At 41.5% G+C, this 12,504-nt stretch overlaps 1 long non-coding RNA gene across 1 annotated transcript in view; it reads left to right on the forward strand.

Moving 5' to 3' along the window:
• Positions 1-12,504, forward strand: part of LOC111174873 (uncharacterized) — a 61,455-nt gene that overhangs the window by 21,755 nt on the left and 27,196 nt on the right. The window contains exons 2-3 of the long non-coding RNA XR_002644583.2: positions 10,212-10,314; positions 10,638-10,728. This is a non-coding gene — a long non-coding RNA (uncharacterized LOC111174873). The remainder of the gene's footprint in view (positions 1-10,211; positions 10,315-10,637; positions 10,729-12,504) is intronic.

Consider the following 12,504-nt stretch of genomic DNA (forward strand, 5'->3'; position numbering starts at 1 on the left):
AAGCAGCTCTCTTGAGCCAGGGTCCCTATGCCACGCTGCAGAGCAGCCCACAAAACACCCCAGAGGATGTGGCTTGCTGGCAAATCCTCTTGGGTCATGACAGCCCTGCCAAAGAATGTAGGGCCCCAAGAAAGAATGTTCTGAAAGCCATTTAAGAGCCTTCCAGGAAAGCCACAGCTGGCAATCCACCACTTGCAATGTGTGTGGGTGGGCTACTGCTTCTCCTTCTCTTCCCTGCCATCCCCGAGCTCCCACCAAATCCCAGGTCTGCTCCAAAGGAGGTGCAGGGCCAGGTACAATTTGCTTGCTGGTGATGTAGAGGACAAGGCACCTGCCTGAAAGTCTCTAAGGACAGCACTGGGGAGCCTGCCACTGAGTGCCTTCAGATCTCCCTTCAAAAGCTCCATTAGGACTATGGGTGTGACTCTCCACAGATGGGCCACCCAGAGACAGGTGGCTGTGGTGGAAGCTCCAACACGTCCCTTCCAACCACAGCTGTATTAGTTTCCTATTGCTGCTATGACAAATTACATCAAATTCAGAGGCTTAAAACAACGTCAATTTGTTGTCTACAGTTCTGGAGGTCACAAGTCTAAAGTGAATCCATGGGGCTGCATTCCTTCTGGAGGCTCCAGGGGAGACCCCGTTTCCTTGTCCTTTCAGCTTTCAAAGGCAGCCTACATTTTTTGGTTCATGGCCACCTTCCTCCACCTTCAAAGCTAGCATCTTTGGGGCTTCCCTGGTGGCGCAGTGGTAAGAATCCGCCTGCCAATGCAGGGGACACGGGTTCGAGCCCTGGTCCGGGAAGATCCCACATGCTGCGGAGCAACTAAGCCCGTGCGCCACAACTACTGAGCCTGCGCTCTAGAGCCCACAAGCCACAACTACTGAGCCCGTGTGCCACAACTACGGAGCCCGCGCGCCTAGAGCCCATGCTCCGCAACAAGAGAAGCCACCCAATGAGAAGCCCGTGCACCACAACAAAAAGTAGCCACCGCTCTCCGCAACTAGAGAAAGCCCGCGCACAGCAACGAAGACCCAGTGCAGCCAAAAATAAATAAATAAAATAAATTAAAAACAAAAAAGCTAGCATCTTCAAATCTCTTTCTCTCTGTCCATCTGCTTCTGTCATCACATCACCTTCTCTCTGACTTGGACTCCTTCTGCACATGGCTTATAAAGACCCATGTGTTTGCATCAAGCCCCTTGGTAACGCAGGATAATCTCCCCATCTCAAAATCCTTAATTCGATCACATCTGCAAAGCCGCTTTTGCCATATAAGGTAACATTCACAGGTTCCAAAGATTAGAATGTGGACATCTTTAGAGGATCATCATTCAGCCGACCCCAATAACTCTAAGCCAATCTGACAATAATAACAAAAGCATCAGCCATTGAGTGCTTACCATGTGATATAAACACAGATATGGAGATAGGGAGAGAGATAATTTTATATAGATATATGTGTATTAGATTGATAAATGATTATATATGTATGTGTATATATATAATCATCTATATGTGTGTGTATATATATATGTAATCATCTATCAGTCTAAATCTCCAAAGCCAGTGCTCTTTACCCCACTGTCTCCCATTTCTGGTCCATGTTTCAACAAGAAACTCAGACTATGAATTCTTGTGTGTAACAGCTTCAACCTAATTTTTTTTTTCTCTAGTTAGGGCTAACCACATTTGTGGTTGGGAAGACTAGGAATGGGTTAATTCCCAGTTGGCTGCATCTACAGAAAGCACAAAAAATGATCTATTTCTCCCTGTAAATAAAACTGTTTTTTGCTTATCCATAGTGTCTTGTTTCTTTTCTTGCTTTACCTTCCTCAGGGTTTTCACTTTTCTTTACTGTTCTCAACCTCAACGGAGGATGCCCTTCCAAGCAGAACCATTCACCAACCTAAAACCTTACCTTCATTTTTGGAATCTGTGTCTCCAAGTAACCCATCACAAATTATTCAAACATCCTGAAAAGTGAAATCTGGAAATACCACAGCAAAGGAAACAAAAGTAGGAGCTGAAAAGTATAAATACATCAAACCATGGTTTAAAAATAAAATAAAACAGAAATCAGTATTCCATGAAACAAAAGTGAATGAAGATTTATTTTAACAATATCACCTGGACAGCACCCATTCTCAGTATTCTTCAGTGAGGTTTATTGTTAAATATTTTAATGTGCGTATTAAATCAGAATCATTACATTTTTAGAAGACAGAATCCCTTTCTCAGAGACAATCCTTAAATGGCAATAGCGATCTGTTTGTGAGTCTGTCTCCATGATAGTTAATATTGCTCTGTTGAGCCTCTTGTTGAGGACAAGAATGAAATATGTTCCTAATTTTTATATGCCTGTGACATTGCCCAATCGTGTGCTTTGGGGATTCTGGCTCATACTGTATAGATTTTTTTTTTATTACTGCCTTCTCAACAAAAGGTTCCTGAGTATTTATTGATAAGCATGACCATTTTAAAATCTGGATCATGAATGATTTCAAATGAAGTTCGGAAAAGCAGAGCAGGAGAAGCAGGAAGGTAATGAATCAGGTGTTGGGACGTAAAGCCCAAGATGTTATCCTGTACCAGGTAAGTACACCAACATAAGCCCTGCTGAGTACCCCCTGGTGTCTGACGGGGACCTCCTGCCCCCCTTACCCCCAGCCTTGCCTCACTTGGACCTTCCTCCTCTCCACCTTCCAGGCCAAGGACGAAAGCAGGACCACCATAGGTTTGTGTCAAAAATAGTAAAAACGGTTTATTATGAATCATCATAATTGAGAAATAGGTTCTTAAGATTTTGATCTTAAATAATACTTCATTGCTTGAAATAGACTTAATCATCAGAGGACTGGGTAATAAACGAACATTTTTAAGATTTTAAAAGGAATGTCTATGTCGTTTCAAGATTATCAGAGGCTGTTCATCCTCATAAAATACTATTTTTACTTGAATCTTTTGATATTGATCTCCCTATAACATGTTTGCATTCCACCAATGTGTTTTATTCTGAAGTCAGAATTATTGTTTCAAAATGCAAATCTGATCTGATCTTCCCTCTAAACTGGTCAGGATTCCTGACACATGCTCACATCGCCTGGTGGTCCACAGTGTCTGGCATAGAGGAGGCATGTGAGAAATATTTTAGCACTAGAAAGTAAGCAAACAAACTTCTTCATTGATGCAGATTTATCACTAACAAGTCAAACACAGGGCTGTGGTTTTTAGCCCTGTGAGTGAATTGGGGCGGGGTCAAAGAGTGAAGATTTCCCTGAGGTAACTATGAAAGAATGTTAGAGGAATTCAAAGGTAGATTTGGATTTGTGTAGAGGTTATCTGAGGTGAAAGTCACTCCCTGAACTTGGAATGACCCGGGAAAATACTGAAGGCAGGAGGAGGGGGAAGTCTTTGGCTGCTATCAGCATAAGAGTTTGTTTGGACTAAGCAAAGCAATTAAGGGAAGGGGAAGCAGAAGCAACCAACATGTGATAAGTTTTTCATGTATTTCAAATTTTACTCCCAAAGGTCTTAAAGAACTCTTACAAAGATGCATACAATACAGTGAAATAAAATATACTCAAATAAATGAGGAAAACAATTTATATGAATGAGATTTGCAAAGAGTCTCTGCAGTAAAGTTATAAGCCTTTAGTCATTACTTTAATTTGGAAATATGGAAAATATTTCACTGACTTCTAAAGAAACTGTCTACAAATTGTATGGGAGTCCATATTAATAGATACCATTTACGTAAAAATGGTAAGTAATCTATATTTGAATGTGCTTTAAAAGTATGGAAATGATCTGGAAGGATACACACCAGGTATAACTGTGGGTATTTCTGGAGAGAGAGAGATGGGGTGAGAATTGGGATGTGAAAAGGTTTTTATTTTTTGCCTTATATATGACTGAACTTTTTACAATTAGCTTACACTCATGTATGACATTTGTAATTTAAAATAATAATGGTGATAATAATAATAAAGGCCCTACAAAGAAATCAATAACATTCAATACTAGATATTGAGAGATATTCTATTATACATGCACCTATTAATTCACTGAGATCAAATAACAACAACATTCAGAGCACTTCTCAGTGTTCAGAATGTTTACATCTTTTATTGTATAGCTGCCTCCCAACAGCCCTCTGAAACAGGCAGGGCCGGGCAAGGCAGACCCCATTTTATTATCCCCACTTGAAGAATGAAGAAGCAGAGGCGGGGAGCAGAACCAGGCAACGAGTCCTGGTCATGAGATGAAGAGCAGCAGAGTTGACAAAGGAACCCAGGCCTTCCGATTCTTTCCCTGTATGCTTCTTTCCTTTTGTCTTTGGTTCACAGTGTGATTGGAAGTCTTAGCATTTTCAAGCTGAAATAAGGAAAAATCTTTTGACTGCTGCATTTGATCGCTCATAAAAATGTTTCATTGTAAACTGTCCTATAACTTCTGAATTATGCCACATAAATGGTTTGCGCATTTCTCATTATTGCAGAAGAGGAAAATTTACTGCTTTCATTTAAAGTCTGAGCACTCTCTAAAGAAAAGCTGCAGTAGCCAAACATCTTTATTATACTCTTGCCCTCAGAGCTAATGTCTTGAAAAAGCCTATTGGGTGCAGACAACAGTGTTCAGAGGAAGGCGTTTCTTGATTCAGAGACTTAAGCTGACAAAGTATGTAGCAGCCTTACTGATAATCTGAATAAATCATATTTCAGTTTATTTGCCTCCTTAATAGTCTCTGACAGCTACCTATACCTTCTAGATAGACACATGCCTAGCTGTCTGCATTACATGTATCTTCTGGTGCCTTAGTCAGTCAAGGCACTGAGTATAGCCTTTCTTCTCCCTGTGGTAGCTTGTCTGCAAACCTAACTACAACAATCCCTCCCATTCCTGCACCTGCATGCCGCCATCACTTCCATCTAGAGGTGGAATCTATTTTCCCTCCCTTTGAGCTGGGCTGGCCTTGTGACTTGCTTTGATCAATAGAATGTGATATAAGTAATACCTTGCCAGTTCTAGGCTTTGGCCTCAGGAGCTGGCCATTCTATCTTTGGCCTCTTGGTTCCAGCCACTATTTAAGAAACTCAGACTAAAGTATTGAATGATTGAAACCCCATCGAGAGAAGTCCCGGAGGATGTCAGGCCACGTTGGATGGAGCTCCCACTGAGTGCAGCCGTGTCAGTGACCCCAACCAACATCATATGTAGCAGAAGGACCACCCAACTGAGCCCAATCAACCCACGGGATAAAGAGAAATAATAAATTATTGTTGTTTTAAGCTACTAAGTCTTGAGGTAGTTTGTTACACAGCAATAGAGAAGTAAAACATGAAACATGCTCTTTTTTCACCCCCTGCCTCCCCCTGACCAACTTAGTACATCCCTGACCTTCTCTTATGCTTGTTTTCTGTATGATCATTTCTTTCTTTTTATTTTTAGTATTTATTTATTTGGCTGCATTGGGTCTCAGTTGCGGCATGCGGGATCTTTTGTTGTGGTGTGCGGGCTTTTCTCTCTCTCTAGTTGTGGCGCGTAGGCTCTAGAGTGTGCGGTCTTAGTTGCCCCACAGCATGTGGGATCTTAGTTCCCTGACCAGCGATCGAACCCATGTCCCCTGCATTGGAAGGCAGATCCTTAACCACCGGACCACCAGGGAAGTCCTTGTACCATCATTTCTATTTGAGGAAAAGGGAATGTTCTTCTCAAGTCCTTACTCTGAGCTGTGCACTGTGTGAGCCTTTGGCAACACAGGGATGACTAGAGCATAGGCCCTGCTTCATGTGACCCTTACATCAGTGGAGGAGACATGTGCAAAAAAGTAAACCTTCTCACTCACACTTGCCCCTCCCAGCCTGTGACCCCACAATTCTCCTCTGGGTTAATTCTAAAGTCTGTTTTCAGAGTCTCTGAGACTCACACAAGTGGGAGGTAGAGAGAGAAGCCAAGCTCATTCAAAAATGATACATTTTATCTCCATCAGATAGAGGGGTATCTTGTTATTAGGAACCTAATATGTAAAAATTAAATCTTATGAAACATAAGTAAAGGAATAATTATTCACTTCATAAAATTGGATCTTTCATTTATAAATAAATTCCTTTAAATTACCTGTCACCTACTTTATAAGACACTGGCTGGTATATGGGGAAGAATTTTGAACTGGACAACAGGAAACATGGACACAAATACTGACTCCATTCCCTAGTGATTGTAATTTAGGAAAATCACTGAAATTTTCTATCTCTTTATTTTAAAATATCAGGAAGTTTGACTCAATGATTTCTAAGGTGCTTTCCAGTCCAACAGTCTCTGGTTATGAGGGGGTTTAAAGAAATTGGTATGAAGCACATTAAAAGGATTATACACCAGGATCAACTGGCATTTATCCCAGGAATGAAAGGATTCTTCAATATATGCAAATCAATCAATGTGATAAACTGTATTAACAAATAGAAGGAGAAAAACCATATGATCATCTCAATAGATGCAGAAAAAGCTTTTGACAAAATTCAACACCCATTTATGATAAAGACTCTCCAAAAAGTAGGCATAGAGGGAACTTACCTCAGCCTAATAAAGGCCATATATGACAAACCCACAGCCAACATTGTTCTCAATGGTGAAAAACTGAAACCATTTCCACTAAGATCAGGAACAAGACAAGGTTGCCCACTCTCACCACTATTATTCAACATAGTTTTGGAAGTTTTAGCCACAGCAATCAGAAAATAAAAAGAAATAAAAAGAATGCAAATTGGAAAAGAAGAAGTAAAACTGTCACTGTTTGCAGATGACATGATACTATACATAGAGAATCCTAAAAATGCCACCAGAAAACTACTAGAGCTAATCAATGTATTTGGTAAAGTTATAGGACACAAAATTAATGCACAGAAACCTTTTGCATTCCTATACACTAATGATGAAAAATCTGAAAGAGAAATCAAGGAAACACTCCCATTTACCACTGCAACAAAAAGAATAAAATACCTAGGAATAAACCTACCTAAGGAGAAAAAAGACCTGTATGCAGAAAACTATAAGACACTGATGAAAGAAATTAAACATGATACAAACAGAGGGAGAGATATACCATGTTCTTGGATTGGAAGAATGAATATTGTGAAAATGACTATACTACCCAGAGCAATCTACAGATTCAATGCAATCCCTATCAAGCTACCAAAGGCATTTTTCACAGAACTAGAACAAAAAATTTCACAATTTGTATGGAAACACAAGAGACCCCAAATAGCCAAAGCAGTCTTGAGAAAGAAAAACAGAACTGGAGGAATCAGGCTCCCTTACTTCAGACTATACTACAAAGCTACAGTAATCAAGAGAGTATGGTACTGGCACACAAACAGAAATATAGATCAATGGAACAGGATAGAAAGCCCAGATATAAGCCCACGCACATATGGTCATTTATCTTTGATAAAGGAGGCAAGAATATATAATGGAGAAAAGACAGCCTCTTCAATAAGTGGTGCTGGGAAAACTGGACAGCTACATGTAAAAGACTGAAATTAGAACACTCCCTAACACCATACACAAAAATAAACTCAAAATGGATTAAAGACCTAAATGTAAGGCCAGACACTATAAAACTCTTAGAGGAAAACATAGGCAAAACACTCCATGACATAAATCACAGCAAGATCCTTTTTGACCCACCTCCTAGAGAAATGGAAATAAAAACAAAAATAAACAAATGGGACCTAATGAAACTTAAAAGCTTTTGCACAGCAGAGGAAACCATAAACAAGACGAAACGACAACCCTCAGAATGGGAGAAAATATTTGCCAACAAAGCAACCAACAAAGGATTAATCTCCAAAATTTACAAGCAGCTCATGCAGCTCAATATCAAAAAAACAAACAACCCAATCCAAAAATGGGCAGAAAACCTAAATAGACATTTCTCCAAAGAAGATATACAGATTGCCAGCAAACACATGATAGGATGTTCAACATCACTAATCATTAGAGAAATACAAATCAAAACTACAATGAGGTATCACCTCACACCTGTCAGAATGGCCATCATCAAAAAATCTACAAACAATAAATGCTGGAGACAGTGTGGAGAAAAGGGAACACTCTTGCACTGTTGGTGGGAATGTAAATTGATACAGCCACTATGGAGAACAGTATGGAGGTTCCTTAAAAAACTAAAAATAGAAGTACCATATGACCCAGCAATCCCACTACTGGGCATAGACCCTGGGAAAACCATAATTCAAAAAGAGTCATATACCACAATGTTCACTGCAGCTCTATTTACGATAGCCAGGACATGGATCAACTTAAGTGTCCATCGACAGATGAATGGATAAAGAAGATGTGGCACATATATACAATGGAATATTACTCAGCCATATAAAGAAAAGAAATTGAGTTAGTTGTAGCGAGGTGGATGGACCTAGAGACTGTCATGCAGAGTGAAGTAAGTCAGAAAGAGAAAAACATATACTGTATGCTACCACATATATATGGAATCAAAGAAAGAAAATGGTTCTGAAGAACCTAGGGGCAGGACAAGAATAAAGACGCAGACATAGAGAATGGACTTGAGCACACGGGGAGTGGGAAGGGTAAGGTGGGACGAAATGAGAGAGTGGCATGGACATATATACACTACCAAATGTAAAACAGATAGCTAGTGGGAAGCAGCCTCATAGCACAGGGAGATCAGCTCCCTGATCTTTGTGCTTTGTGTCCACCTAAAGGGGTGGGATAGGGAGGGTGGGAGGGATACGCAAGAGGGAGGAGATATGTGGATGTATGTATAGGTATAGTTGATTCACCTTGTTATACAGCAGAAACTAACACACCGTTGTAAAGCAATTATACTCCAGTAAAGATGTTTAAAAAAAAAAAAAGAAAGAAAGAAATTGGTATGAGAGAGGGAGAAAGTATTACCATAAAATGTTAAGCTCCATGGACAAATTGAAGCTAAACTGTAATGTAAAGCATCCCCGGGATGAAACCAAATCCAGGGGAAAGCAGGATGATATCTTTTGAGGCCATCGCCCCCTATGATTCACTCCTTCATTCTGAATAGAGGCAGAGACAGAAAATGAGGATTTGAAGAGCAGGCTTGAGATTGAGAGTTGAAGGGCTTGGATCCAGGAAGCAGAGGACCTAGAAGCAAGCAGAACTGCGTGCCATTAAGCGTATCATCATAATCGCTCATTAATGGAAATGTGACCATTTCCATGCCCAAGCTAGTAAGGGCTGAACACAACGGAGTTTGAACTTTCTCCATAGACAGTGGAAGATGATGAAGATTTTTTTGAGTAGAGGACATGACTCTCAAACCAGGATTTCTGCCCCATCCCTGGCCCTTTCCATGTAGCCAGCCATGTACCCAAGCACCATGCAGAGAACGTGTTGAAACCAGCTGGCCAACAGTGCCTGTTCCAGGTGGTAGTCTGCGCTTTATTCTTCACTGTGGCCTACCAGGCCTTGTGAATCTAGTCCCCATACTCTAGCTTTCTTTTTTTTTTTTTTTTTAATTTTCTCATACTATAGATATCTTTTTTAAAAATAAATTTATTTATTATTTACTTTTGGCGGCATTGGGTGTTGCTGCACACGGGCTTTCTCTAGTCAGGGCGAGCGGGGCTACTCTACATTGCGGTGCATGGGCTTCTCACTGCGGTGGCTTCTCTTGTTGCAGAGCATGGGCTCTGGGCACGCGGGCTTCAGTAGTTGTGGCTTGCAGGCCCTAGAGCACAGGCTCAGTAGTTGTGGCGCTTGGGCTTAGTTATGGCGCTTGGGCTTAGTTGCTCCGCGACCTGTGGGATCTTCCTGGACCAGGGATCGAACTCTTGTCCTCTATCATTGGCAGGCGGATTCTTAACCACTGCGCCACCAGGGAAGTCTCTCACTCCAGCTTTCAATAGCTGCCTTGTCTGTCTTCATTTTGGAGATTGACCTGGATACCTTTCTCTAGTCCCTGCTTCCTCCTAGACTTTTACTCTTGCATAGGACTTGATGACACTATCATGGTAGCTTTGGCTGAGATGGTTTCTCTGTTAGACTCAGATCCCCAGGACCCACACAAGCAAGGCTGTTTCACAGGAGAGAATGATTTAGATACACAAATTGTGTGAAAGTAGAATAATTCAGTTCAGGAGAGGCCAATGGAGATCACTGGTTTTTATTTTTGTGTTTTTTTGTTTTTCAGAAGGAGGCTGTGGGTTTGTCACTCTAGGCTCAGAAACATGGGAGAGGAGACTGAAGATGGGTCTGAAGTGGACAAGCCAGTCCATAAAGGCAAGTCTATGCCGGTCAGTAAGAATCACTGTTTTGAAGTCTAAGATGGAAGGTGAATATTCAAGCAGAGGTAGAACTGGTCATCAGTAGAGGTTGATTAGGCAGTTGGGGGTCAGAGAAATCTAGCACCTGGTATTAGAAAGCCTGGGATTTAGGGACAGGAAATCCTGGCACTAAAGGAAGGAGGATAAAGGAAAAACATAGCCATAAAAGAACTACTTTTTAAACATATATAGCTTTTACATCTTTCAAATCATTTTCACATGTATGGTTACCTTTGTCTTGACCAAAAACCTGTGGGATAAATAGAGCAATGGTTATTATCCCCATTTGACAGATGAGGTTGAAGCCAGATTGTTGAAGTCTCTGAAAGCCAGGAAGAAACTCTGAGACTTTGACGGAAGGGCTATAGGAGGTCATCGTGAGAGGTAAGCATGGGAGAAGCTTTGTAAGAAGATTCACCCCTTAAATGCCTGATGCCTTGGATCTTCCTAACACATTACTCCTGTGCTAAAATGGCTTTCTATTTCGGCGCATTTATCTGTTGTTGAACTTTTTAATTAGTCAAATGCCCAGCTGCAATATCCACATCAAGAAGCACTCCAGCAAAAATCAGAAGGTTTGAGAGGTCATTAGAAGTTGAAATGTATCAGGAAAAAGCATCTCTCCTAGAAACTCATTTTACTCCTGCAAATGACTTCAAAAATCATTTCTGGGCAACAAAGTGGGAGTCAGAGTAGTTTCACTTATGTGGTTGCTAGCATTTGTTTTCTTGACCTCTCTATTTTCCCCCCACTTTGTCTCCATTACCAATGTAGAAGAAAATTTGAAATATTCTGACTAATTAAATATCTTCTGGCTAACTTCCTAGTTGATGTATACTTTTAGATAAAATTATACACACAACTATCTAAGAGCCATTTTTTGCCAGCCCACCTTCCACTCACCACAGGGCTCATAAATCTCATGGGGCCATTGCCTGGAGGCCACCATCACAGACTCCATTGACACCACTGTCACGTTAAGCCAGAACCACCACTAATACTAACCACTCCCCACCCAAGCTGCCCAAAGCCAAAGCCAAACCCTGCCCTGCGTTAAATCCTAAATTCCATGAGGAATTCTCAAGGCCAGCTAACCACACCAAGCCTGAAAGCTATATCATCTCTGGTCACCAAGCAAAATGCCATCCATACTCCCCTGACCCTTCCACACACTCCTCTCGTCTGATAGGACTCTAAGCCTCCGGTCTCTGACCAACCACTCCTTTCTGCCTCCCACCCCACAGCTATCACTGTGCCCTCTGAAATTCCATCTCATGATAATCCAACCACCCTAGGTCTTCAGCCTCTTCACAGATGCTCCCTTCATTTCACGACAACTGAAACTGGGCTCTCCCTTGAGGACGTGACTCTCCCAAGTAGCCTTCTCCAATGGAAGAAGTTCCTATATCCACTTGAATATCTCAACGGGTACCTCAAACTCAACAAGGACAGAACTGAACCTGTCCTCTTCCCCATATCATCCATTCTCTTCCCCTGCCTCCATGAAAAAATGACACAGAAGTTACCCAGTCACCCAAGCCAGGAATCTGGCAGCTCACCTAGACTCATATTTCTCTTTCCCCTTCTACATTCTATCACTCACCAAGCTCTGATAATTTTTCCTGCTAAACAGTTCTCAACCCATTCCTCCTCTGTGTTTCTATTATTAAAGTCTAGTATAAGGCCTCAGTCATCTCCTGCCAAGATGGACACACTCATTTAATTTACCCAGGACCATCCTCCACCTGGCTGCCAGAGGGATTTCGATCTCGAGTTGACCATGTTATTCCTCTGCCTGTACTAGTCCATGGACTCTCCCAAGCCTGGATGAGCTCTCTCTCAGGAAAACAGGCTCTCCTTGATCTGTCCCTACCCACCTCTCCATTCTTATCTTCTCCAAATTGCTGTCTCCCACTCTAGGCTTTAAACAACTTGTCTTTCACTGCACTCATCATGCTGAAATAATCCTCTGCTTTTTTTTCATGTAGTTCCCTCGTCTGAAATGCCTTTCCTTACTCTACCCCGTTCTTTGCCTGGTTGTCTCTTACACACTAAGCTTTTTCTTTTTTTTTTTTTTGGCGGTACGTGGGCCTCTCACTGTTGTGGCCTCTCCCATTGCGGAGCACAGGCTCCGGACGCGCAGGCCCAGCAGCCATGGCT

Source organism: Delphinapterus leucas, chromosome 13 (assembly GCF_059928025.1).
Source record: "Delphinapterus leucas isolate spDelLeu-1000000601 "Yukka" chromosome 13, BTC_Dleu_Yukka2, whole genome shotgun sequence".
Classification (NCBI taxonomy): Eukaryota; Metazoa; Chordata; class Mammalia; order Artiodactyla; family Monodontidae; genus Delphinapterus; species Delphinapterus leucas.